General features: G+C 41.5%; 1 long non-coding RNA gene across 4 annotated transcripts; it reads right to left on the bottom strand.

The window, feature by feature from the left end:
- Positions 1-4478: 4478 nt before the first annotated feature.
- LOC147957640 (uncharacterized) lies at positions 4479-11381 on the bottom strand. 4 transcript variants are annotated; one of them, XR_015611505.1, is made up of 9 exons: positions 11186-11381; positions 10778-10838; positions 10025-10116; positions 9472-9541; positions 8655-8787; positions 7348-7397; positions 6601-6711; positions 5223-5361; positions 4479-4617 (listed from the first exon to the last, which is right to left on the bottom strand). It is a non-coding gene; the product is annotated as an uncharacterized LOC147957640 (long non-coding RNA). The 4 variants fall into 4 exon arrangements; XR_015611503.1 differs by having other exon boundaries at positions 6468-6711; XR_015611504.1 differs by having other exon boundaries at positions 6402-6711.
- Positions 11382-12059: the final 678 nt, after the last annotated feature.

Below are 12059 nucleotides of genomic sequence, written 5' to 3' on the forward strand. Positions count from 1 at the left end.
ATAGTGCGCCCGCACTTCCCGCGGTTCAACTTTGACCATAAATTTACCAACGAGACCGACTGCCGCGGGAGTAAAAATTATATAATTGAAAAGTTCTTTTGAATACGAATTCATTGGTATAAATTTTGCTCCCGCCGCAGTCAGTCTCGTTGGTTAAATATATGGTTAAAGTTGAAGTGCGGAAATCAAGGATGCACTATAATTTGAAACGGAGGGAGTACTAGTATTTCTGAAGATACCTTCTATTCATTCAGTATTTTATTTTAGAAGACAACTTTGATGTGCAGCCAAATGGTGAGAATTAGGCGGTCAGAACAGAGCCCACAGCAAATGGCGCTCAAAACAGAGGCCACAACAAGTTGTACTGCTGTTTCAGTGTAGTACAGTTTCAGTTAATTAAGCACCAGAAGATATTTCTTCATTACAAACAAAAATAAATAAATTTGGACATGACTTACTGACATTAGGTCTAGCAACTGATTAGAACATCCGTTTCAGAAATCTTTGAAAGAAAACATTTAGGAACTGCCAAACCCTAAAAATAGGGGAAAAGATTCCCTTCAGCCGGCCGATTTGCAGCCATGATCCGCCGCCTGAGATGCACACCACGTGTTTCACATGGCTCCTGTCACCGCTGATTCTTTTTCCTTTCTATCTTAATCACTAACGACCGAGTGCCATTCGTTTCTTTTTTCCTTCATTCGTCTTCTGCAACATGCTTTCTGTTGCGAACATAATCTACAACATGACCTCTATTGCGAAAAAATGAACAGACGTTTCCGCAACATATGCTCTGTTGCAAAAAATTATGCAATACGACTTTTGACAAAAAAAACTCTACAAATGTTTCCGCAACACGATCTTTGATGCAGAAAATATTCTGTAACATAAATTATGTTGCAAAAAAGTTCTACTGACATTTCCGCAACATGATCTCTGTTGCAAAAAATTCTGCAACATAGTCTATGTTGCAAAAGTTAGGATGCCCGTCAACCACTTGATGGCGCTAGATCTGCGGCTGCAGACCCGGCTGATCTTTTAAAAAGATCAGCCGGCAGAGCGCGTAGCGCCCCCCTAAAAACAGGGGTACCTATTTTAGTTTATACTTTGTACACTGTAGCACACTGTAGCTTACTCCTGATGTATCCCTGATACCAGGGAGCACATTGAAAAGAAGAAATTAGGTCTAGCCACTGAACTCGGAAAAATGTTTGAAACTGCTCCCCTAACATTGCCTCTCTGGATGACTACCGACAAAAGTTTTCACCCCACTTTATATAGAAAGCAATAATCAACAAACTGATCGACACACTCACCCAAGGCCGGACACAAAGGTGCGAAAGGCCTACAACAACAACACCCTGATCAACATGATGTAGACACTAAGGAGCCGCCGGACCTCTTCCCCGAGAACCTGCGAAGATGTGAATTGGAAAGACGACGAACCGAGAGCTCCAAAACGGTGCCCTCAGGAAGGACACGGCACCAAAGCGTAGCCACCACCCGATCCAAAGATCTAGATTTTGATCCGGGGAATGACAAAGGAAAAGGAGTAACCACAAAGGAGACTTTAGGAAGATGACGACATCCATGGGCGCCGCCTTCATCGGCCTGGCCAAACCAGACAGAGCTTTCACCCCGGCAGCAAACTCCGTCTTCATCACTCTCTCGAAGGCATGGGGCTCAACCGGGTGATGTACATTGGCATGTTGTTGAAAGAGTTATGCGCTATCTGAAAGGTACTATGAAGTATGGACTTCACTATACCAGATACCCGTCGGTACTTGAAGGGTATAGTGATGCAAATTGGATCTCTGATGCTGATGAGATGAAGGCCACAATTGGGTATATGTTTACTCTTGGAGGTGGCGTTGTTTCCTAAAAGTCTTGCAAGCAAACGATCCTAAGAAGATCAACAATGGAAGCAAAATTAATAGCATTAGACACATCTAGTGTCGAAGCAGGATGGCTTCGAGATCTTTTGATGGACTTGTCATTGGTTGATAAACCGGTTCCGGCTATCCTTATGAACTGCGATAATCAGACTGTCATCACCAAGGTGAAAAGTTCAAAGGACAACATGAAGTCCAACAAACACATAAGAATGAGATTAAAGGCTGTCAGAAAATTAAGAAATTCCGGAGTGATAGCGTTGGAGTATGTCCATACGGCTAAGAATCTGGCAAATCCCTTTACGAAAGGGCTATCACGTGTAGTGATAGATAATGCATCGAGGGAGATGGGTATGAGACCCACATGAGCTGCCATGGTAGTAACCCAACCTATGTGATCGGAGATCCCATGAATTAGGACCTGGGAAAAACAAGCCAGGGGTGAACTGGGGAGAGTAACTATACTAACCCACTCCGTTGGAGATGCAATACTCTCGATACTGTATGGTAGGATGACTATTGTCTTAATGTGTTCCGAAGCTTATATAAGCAAGATGCTATCCTACAGAGCGATCTTTGGAGGAACACACCTATATGAGCCCGACTGCTGGTCACAGTCTATGAGATTGGGATGATCTCTAGTAAGCTCATGAATAGGCCAGGAGTGTGACTTATATGCTCCACCCGAGGGGTCAGCCTTCGGTAGCCTAGTACTAGTAAGGCATGTGGTGAAACTTCTTTACACCAAACTGACAATTCAAGACATAGTCCATTGTTCAGTTGTGAAGGAGTGTAACTACTTGCTCTAGGTGAAGCTCAACCTTAACAGGTCTTCACTAAAACACTGGTATATCGAAACAGTAATTGGAACAGAGGACACAATGGGCCCTCGAGATCTGGTGGGGGATTGCTGAAATTTGAGATGGGCTCTAGGCCCATATAGCATTTTCTCAAAAATCTCTAAGGGCCCATGTGGGTTATATGGCACTAGGTGTAGTGGGAAGTTTAGTCCCACCCCGGAAGTGGAAGAGGAGTTGGACCTCCTTATAAGGGTTTCGCTTCTACATGCTATTGGAGCTTGAGAAGAGAAGAGGCCCTCGCGCACTCCTCCGCCGCCGCCCGCCACGCCTCGTCACGACGCGATGCGACGCGGGTTGCGGGATTGAGCCGAGCCGAGCTCACACCTACGCGCTTATTTTTGCCAGTCACTAACCCTAGCCGCCACGAACAGATCACATCTGCTCCCACCGCCGTTCCCTTGCTGCTGCTGCCGCCGGTGACTCCATCCCGTCCGCCGCGTACACGGTCGACGGGAGAGCAGGTCTCCGAAACCACGCCCTTCAGGTTCCTGTACGGGGTGAGGGGCGAATAGGTTTTTGGGCAGCGATTACGCGACTGCTCGCTTCCGATCGTCTACTTCATCTACGTTCGCATCGCCTGCATCATCACCATGTCCACTGACGCCGAATGTGCCGCCGCCGAGAAAGCTAAAGCCGACAAGAAGGACGCCGCTGCTGCCACCAAAGCCGCGGCCTCTGCATGGCCTACTGGAGGGTATAACTCATTTATCCCGCTCCTACTGTTTTCTGTTTTAGCCATGCTAGCGTTATACGTAGATCTTTCTGCAATTAGCGTAGTATGTACTAGCTTGACTGGATATCAGTATGTGTTTATTTGTGTCAATGCCATGCTAGTGTTTTACTCGTGGATTAATTTAATCGAGAAATTGCCTATTTACTCAATAGGTGACCCTCTCCCCCCACTACCCTCCGTGTACCGGGAGAAATCCTAGGATTCGTCTGGGCAGCAGCGTCATCATCGTCGCATCCCTTCGTGAAGGTGGTGCTTGGTACACGGCAACTCGGCGGCTTTGGAGCGTGGTGGTTATCTTCGGTGGGCGCAGCGGTCGCGGGGTGCCGTAGCTTTCGTTGATCCGGCGTTGTTGGCATTTTTTCTCTTATTCTCTCTTGTATTTTCTTTTGGGCGTGCTTGTGTTGTTAGCCCCAGCGTTGATCGGAATGTTGTATTGGATGGTTGCTATATCTATATAGCGGGGCGAAAGCCTATTTCGAGAGATCTTTGCTAGGTTCTTACCAGAAATACCACACACCTACACACAAGTTCTCCACTAAAATCCACTGACATCCTAGGACTAGGAAGCATCAACATCCTACGACTAGGAAGCATCAGGATTTGTGACTACGCCTGCCTACATTTCCACACACAAGCTAACAACATCAGTGTGGTTGCCGGCTGGAGGTGTATTACTTCAGAGGATTCACAGTGATCAATGTGAGTAGTGCTCACGAACAAGCAATCTAGAGGACTAGATCGGAATCGCGCCTTGGCGCGAGGATGCCGGTCCCAGCATTTTGCCGAAGCATGTAACAACATGTCAGTTGGAATCTAGGTATAGCATTTGCACTTATACAGGATAATAATAAAGTAAGAAACATTTAATTATGATAAAAATAAAACACAATGGAGCTCAAGATCATCATCAGATTATAAGGTAGGATCAAATTCAGTACGCTCATACGACCACGAAAGATAGCCATTCGACATAAAGTTCAAAACAAAAGCGAGAAGACATAAGAGGAGGTAATAAGAACAGGAACATAATAAAGGAGAGCCAACTACGGAGCCATAAGCACTAAGCATACTAATAAGTAGCGTAATTCATCTGCCTTGTCGATGTACTTCATAGGGACCGTCTCACACGAACCTGCTACAAAGAAACAGTGAGACATAGAATACAATGATTCCTAATATCTTGAACTTTAACAGTAGGCCAATAAGAATCAATATGGTCCAAGTAAGAAATGGCCCTTATCTAATACATCAATCAAATCTAAGGAAATTTATCTTTGTATTCATCATTCCATCAACCATTAATAAAACAAGAGTCTATTGAAGAGTCACTCAGAAACAAAGTTTGTTTGGATGCACAAATTGAGAAGCCAACAAACAATATATGAACATGAAAGTATATTTCACGATTGGTTTAGCAGCTTAAGAAAGTGATCAAATCGTCTCTCTAAACTATATCATCATTGCCACTAAAATGCATATTCAACATTGTCGACGAAAACAGAATACACAACCCTTGTTGATAGCTAACCGTGGATTTAATATTCTGCAACCTAGACCTCGTGTTATCAATGCACAGAATAAAAAAGAACGTATATGCAGCTTCATCACAAAATACATGAACGTATAACAAAAACTCGGCATATAGAAAACTAAAGTCTCCATAACATAGACCAACGGGAATGATGACAGGATGCATCGAGAAGAAAGAGCATTATATGTACAATAAGACAAAATTACCTTGATAGGCCTAGTAGCAGTTATGAAACGGGAGAGGTGGCATCTAATAGCGCGCCCTGCGCCCTTTTTTCCAGATGTCCTTCCAAGCGGCTGCTTGTGTCTTCCATTATGCTCAGCAGAAAATCATCGACGACCGACGCTTTAAAGAAGCAACAAGATGTGAGTCCACAAGTGATAGTTGGGTAAGTAACACACATGCGTGTTATCAAGCCATCTACAGGTCAGTTACCAATCGATCCATATACATAGGGACCTCAGAATCTGTAACGATAGTTGCTCCATCAATACACAATAAGAAAGCATAGAAGGCCAATGTTTTTCCTACCAAGCCATATGGATCTTCTGAAAGCACAAGAAAGGATATCATCTTACAGTAGCTAGTTAACAGCACAATAAAAGGGATTATAAACCAGCCAGATCATATACATCTTCTCATCCAGGGCTTTGTTTAAAAGGGTTTAAAAGGGCAAATCGTCGACATTCTAGTTTGCCTTTTTGTTTGTGATTTACATCTGCTCATCCATAGCTTTGTTGTTGTTTAGGGATCTGTCTAGGGTTTGCTCTCGTGCTTTTCCCCAACCTCAGTACGCGCCACCGCGGCAGGCGCCAGGCTCCTTCGACACAGGTCTACCTTTTTCTTTCCTTGGCGTTCGTCTTCTAGATGGATTTTATCCTTTGGGTTACTGCAGTAGATTATGTTGTCGCGAACGACTGTATTTCAAGATATACTATCCGAGGATGATGGCATAGGTATATGATCTGACTGGTTTATAATCCCTTTTATTAAGATCAGATAAGGTTTGGTATATCCGATCTTTACAAAGGGTGAGAATGTGTATAATTTGTGGTTTTTTATTGGTGCAATGCTAACTAACATGATAAAACATGTTGCTTTAGATAATACAACAAATTATGAAACCTTAGGACACCTAAAAAATGAAGTAGCATATTCTACTGTGAAGCATTTGACGGTATCGATGAAGTGCTTTTGAATAGAATATGAATTTCCCAAATGCACCGCTTACCTTGATTTGCAATGTTCTAAAGCAAATAATATAAGGTATTACGTATGAACTTTAATACTGGTGATATAGAGAGAAAATGAACATGTGCAAGGTTACTGAATAACCAGTCAAGAACTGATATTTGTACGGAAGTATGGATTGAGAAATCTAACACCTGAACAAGAAGGTCCATGCTTTATCATGTCAAATAAATAAGAAGAGAGCACCTCGACAAACATACACTTATTGCCATTTCCTCAAACATCTTGCATTTTGCTTAAAAGCGTCACATATGTGCAGCAACAAAGTGATATGTTCTCTAAGAGCAACTACAAAAAAATGAATCTGAATTAGGGGAGAAGATGATTACTGACATGGAGAAAAATCAACTTGGAGAGAGAGACCTGAGATCATGTAATTAACCGCGAGGACGACAATGAAAGTAACATGCATCATTTCTTTCTTCTGCTGTCAGAATTGAGATCCTGTGACCACCATTAGCAAATCAGACATGAGATCATGTCAAACATTCAGTCATAAATATTGTCTTTATCAGGTTTTGAGTATCACAATAGGCTAATAATTAATCATGATGTAATTGCATGGTACTCCATGACTTTCTTTTGCTTCATATGAACATATTTCTCTATGAAACACTCACGGTTTGTATTAGTCTCCTGCCTTCAAAGTGAAAGGTTTCAGTTCTAGGATTTGTAATGAAGGAACTGCTTATGCAATGAAGATAATGTCTCTAAATACATGAAGCGCAGCTCTAAGTTTTGTAAAAAGCACCAAAAGAGAGAAAGGCGAACAATGAAATTTATGAAGTAGCAGGGTAAATGACTAAATAAATAAAAGTTTAAGAATATAGAGGAATAGTATTGTGCATGCATTAACCATTCATGGATGCTATTAGGAATGCATGACAGCATCAATGGCCAGTAAGTACAAATTTAAGATAAAGTTTAGATAACTTCTTCAGCTCCACCCAAAGTCTAAGCGATCTATAATTTTACACTTTACACATCCCCAAAATCCAGGAAAAATGGATGGCAAGATCTCTTAAACTGCAAGCCTAATGCTACTAAATCACACTTCATTTTCAATGGAGGTGACATTACCTTTTGAATCACTGGCACTATTCTCACTAAAACGATAGGAGCATAGGGCCCTGAGCAAAAGAAGAAGAAAACAAAAAGATTTAGTTAGCGGCCACAGGAGGACAAAGAAAGTAAATTGTACTCTATATAGGTAGCTACAATAATGTCCTAAATCGAATTAAAATATAACAATCAGATCCACTTGTACATGTTTGGGCCCAACGGATCAGAGAACATATAGTGCAGCTCATCTAGTACTTATATGAATAAAAACAAACTAAAACCGCTACATGGAATATCTGGGCAAACCGGTACGTACATCAACTGTGTGAAAACTCTGTTTGGGATACAAGTGAGATAAAAAGAAAGCTCAAGCAATCATCTCCACTCCCCACAAGAAACCTGCTCGCTTACAGCAACACAACTGGAATAAAAAAATCTAAACGAAGAGTAGACATGTTATAGCGATTGAAGTCACAAAGAGGTGACTATATCTTTTGGAACTAACAATAAAAACAGAACCAAGATACAAAGTTACAGACATGTGAATGCATCTTTTGTTTCACACCCACTGAATTGAACTGGAGTTACCAAGAGCAGAGGAAACAGAGTAGTAAAGCACTTGAGAGTAGTAATGCGTTTTTGTTTCATGCAGCTTTAATTTACTTCCGTTTTGTTCTTAAGTGGTGTAACAAGTATGTGAATCATAGAGAGAGGCACATTCACTAATACAAATCCTAGTCGATGAGTATTAGTTGAGCAGAAATAATCGCCAATGCAAGTAGAGCTTTCACAAGTGACCAATCAATTTATGCACTCACTCATTTAGTAGGATTTTATCCGTGAATGTGAAGAAAACAAACAGGGTAAAAATTAGCTGGTTCGTGAATGCACACAGATCCCGTCTACTAATTGTGGCTGAATATATGCTTCATAACAGTCCAACACAAGTATGTACATACGTACGGTGTCATTTAAATTGGATAATTAAGCACAACAAATTCGTTCCCTGACATTTTTCACCTAAAAACATGTGAAGGGTATGTGACAGCGTGCTTTTGTCCCCATCCGTTTCAGAACAAAACTGACGAAGAATAATAACACACAGGCCATGCATGATTGAGTTGATCTGATCACTATACAGTAATTCAACAAAGCTTTAAATTTCAGGGACAAGGGAAACCCAACCACATTTTTCATAAATTTTATGAAATGTATAGAAATCAAGTATTCAGCAGAAATATTTCTGAATGCAAATAGAGTTTACTTCCTACCAAATGCATAAAAGCTTCTGGGGACAGAGTATGAGCGAATAAAGTACAGCGTACGTTTTCAGACTACAATGCCTGATAGTGGGAACCATAACCTGCAGGTCGTTGGACGTGGACAAAGACTTGAATTCCGCCACATATCGATGAGTGTGGTAATAGATACAGACCAGCGACGGGAAGAACTACAGATCTGCAGGAAAAAGAGATTGATGAGTCATAGTACCTAACCATGATACCACAAAGGTTGGAATGGCATCAACACAAGCTTGGTATTATTTTAGACCAATTATATCTGATAGAAATTCACAAAGAAGTATATTAGAGAGAACACAGTACTATATATTGAGCTGATGCTTCAAACTAAACTCCCATGATTCAGCAGTGCAGTACTCAAAAAAGTATACAGAATGGTGGATTATGCCGAATCGGTGATATAGATTAACTAATTACAGATAGAACCATTTGATTAGGCATAATAATAAAATTATTTGTTTTCACTGCACACAAAAGTACTTCATTATAAAAGACAGGACATACGTCCACTATTGTTTATCTCGGGATCAAATGACAAATATGAAATCTCTATAACTATATCAGCACCTTGTGGATCTAAAGCCAAGATTGCTTTTTTTGTCTCCTCACACCTGTATTCTTGTTAGCAAATCTAAATCCATGCGTCCCTCATCATACTGCAACGTACAGCTTACTGCAATTGTAGATGGAGAATCTCCAACAACTCACTTGTGAAATGAGAAATCAAATGTTTTCAGAAGTTCTACTACCATCTATGAACCCGTTCGAGAACAAACAATTATCAAGATTGCATCAAACATAAGTAAAAAAATAGAGGGGAGTGGGAGGTAAAATAAGCTACCTAAACACCCAAGAAATCTGCATCCACTGCCAGGTAAAAGGCGAGTCGGCAATCAACACCATGATATGTACTTGCAAAACAAATAAGAAAGCATACAAACAAATTAGTGTCAATCGGGTGAAGAAAAGGGAAAGAAAAAATGAAAGATGGAAGAAGAAAAAGAAACTGCAATTTCTAGGGTCCGGGAGCCGGTGGCGCGCCCTCCACGTGGTCAAACAAAATAATGAGTAATTTACCTTATTACTTTTCAGCAAAGTTGTACCATACTGAAGTACCGAGGTAGCAGGAAAGTGTCGTTAGTATCATGATATGCGGCAGATACATATATGCAAGTACACATCAAGTATAGCTGGTGTTGAGTAGATGAGGTGCTCACAACCCAACTAAAAACTGCAATAACCAAGCCCTACATAACTTACAATTTACATGACACATGACATCTCCTTGCACTCATATAATGATTCAAATCCTGCTGGTTGGCTAATAGCGATGGAAAAACTATTAACAACAGGAAGGACAAAAGAAGTAGACTTCACTATATATAGTCAGGTACCTTGTTATCGACAATGTCTGAATATTGAGAATCTCAATTCCAGATTGATGCACATTCATCCTGGTTGCAGTAGACTAAACTGACCTTGCAACCTGCATTAGTAACAACAGAAGGCAAGATTGAACACTATGTCAATGCAATCTGGATAAGCAAAGTTAGCTAGCACAAAGAATTGTAAATTTCTCCAAAGCTAAGTCTTCATAATTCATGGCTTAGTGCAAGATCTGGACAGACCCAAAAATAATGTCATTTATGCCAACCAGACCCAAAAATCATGGGAAATAATCCACAGTATAGAGCTAATAACATGTATCTACTGCAAATTACCATATCCATTGAAAAAGATTATTTGCATATGATCTCTAATCTAGACATAAATACTAAAGGTCACATGGCATGATCTTTTTAACTGAACTAAACCTCCAAGATCATGTACTAAAGATGAAGGATTTATGTGCAAACTCAAAGAGAACTGGCAGGCTAATCTAGCTCTTTCACTTAATAAACCCAAGAAAGCCTGAGGCCTGCATCAAAAATTTCTTTAATAAACATACAAGGGCCATCCCTATATAGCAGTTTCTTCTACTAAATCCCTATCTATCAAGCACCTCCTCTCGTAAATAAATGTGGTAGGGCTCTCTAATCAATCAAACAACCGGTAAAACATGATGCACCAAAGAGAACTGCTTATTAGGGAGCCATACACGCATCAAACCTAATAGGAAAAATAAATTAGGGGGGTAAGTCAGCCACCTAAACACCCAAGATGTGCTCTGCGTACACGTGAGGCAGCAATCCACGACAAGGATAGTACCTGCAAAACAAATTAGGCAGCACATAAACAATACAATGTCAATAAGGTGAAGAGGAAGCACATAAGAATGAAGCAAAAGAAGAAAATGAACGCTCAGCAAGCAGCCAAAATAGCCCATGAAACATCCAAAGGAACAACAGAGGCAAGAAGAAGAAACCAAAAGAGGAACAGGAGATGCAAAAGGATGCAAACGCAAAAAGATTCAGGGGAGATCAAATCCACTGGTACGGGACTCACTTCAACCAATCCGCAGCAACCGGGCCATGCTGAGGCTAAAATCCCTACGAATCACGATATATAGACCTATATATGCAGCGGGAAAGAGGAACGAACGTCTCCCTCCTCACCTGCTCTGCTCGGTCGCGCCATGGCCGACCTTGCGGGCGGCTCCTTGGTGATCTGGACGCGTCGCCTGACCTGCTCGGCCACGGTGGCCCTCCTTGTCCTGGCTCGTGATGAGGGGAGGAGGAGAGGAGATGGTGGGGGCGCTCCTCCTGCCTGTGCAGGTGAGGACGACGGCGACGACGCCGGGGAAGTGGATGGCGCACTACAAGAAATATGCCAACTTGTGACCAGCACTATTGGTCACTAAATGGTCACTGTTTTCAATTTGTGGTCTTTTTGTGACCAAAAACATAAGGTCAATAGCTGGCCATCATAAACTGACTATAGCGACCTTTCTTCTGGAATGGTCGTAGACGTTTATGACCAAAATACGTCTACTGTGGCGTTTTGGTCACTAGCAACCTCCCCAGGCCACGTAAGCATCCAGCGTGGCAATCTGATGTGGCACAAGATTCAGCCCGGTCCAATTCGATTTTCTACATGGGCCTAGCCCAACAATTCGGCCTTTTTATATATTTTTTCTATCAATTTTTGATCGGCTTCATGGGCCAAGCCCAACATTGCAACTTTTTTTATTGTTGGGTTGTGGCCTTTTTGTCTAAACGAATTTAGTTTTTCTTTTTTTCCAAAAGAAGGGTCCACTAGTCAGATGGGTCCCGGTTGTCAGGTTCTGGTAACTGGGTCCCATTTGTCATGTTCTGGTAAGTGGGTCCCATCTATCAGGCTCATATTCTTCATATTCGAACCAGTATTTAAATGGGCGGACAAAAAGCACACATAATACTTGAAATAAGAGCAACCAGATCCTTACAAGTGTAATACAGTGGCAATCACAGTAATGATTACAAGTGTAATACAATACTTTACAAGCTTTAC

This window comes from Triticum urartu, chromosome 7A (genome assembly GCF_056163025.1).
Source record: "Triticum urartu cultivar PI428250 chromosome 7A, HENAU_Tu73, whole genome shotgun sequence".
NCBI lineage: Eukaryota > Viridiplantae > Streptophyta > Magnoliopsida > Poales > Poaceae > Triticum > Triticum urartu.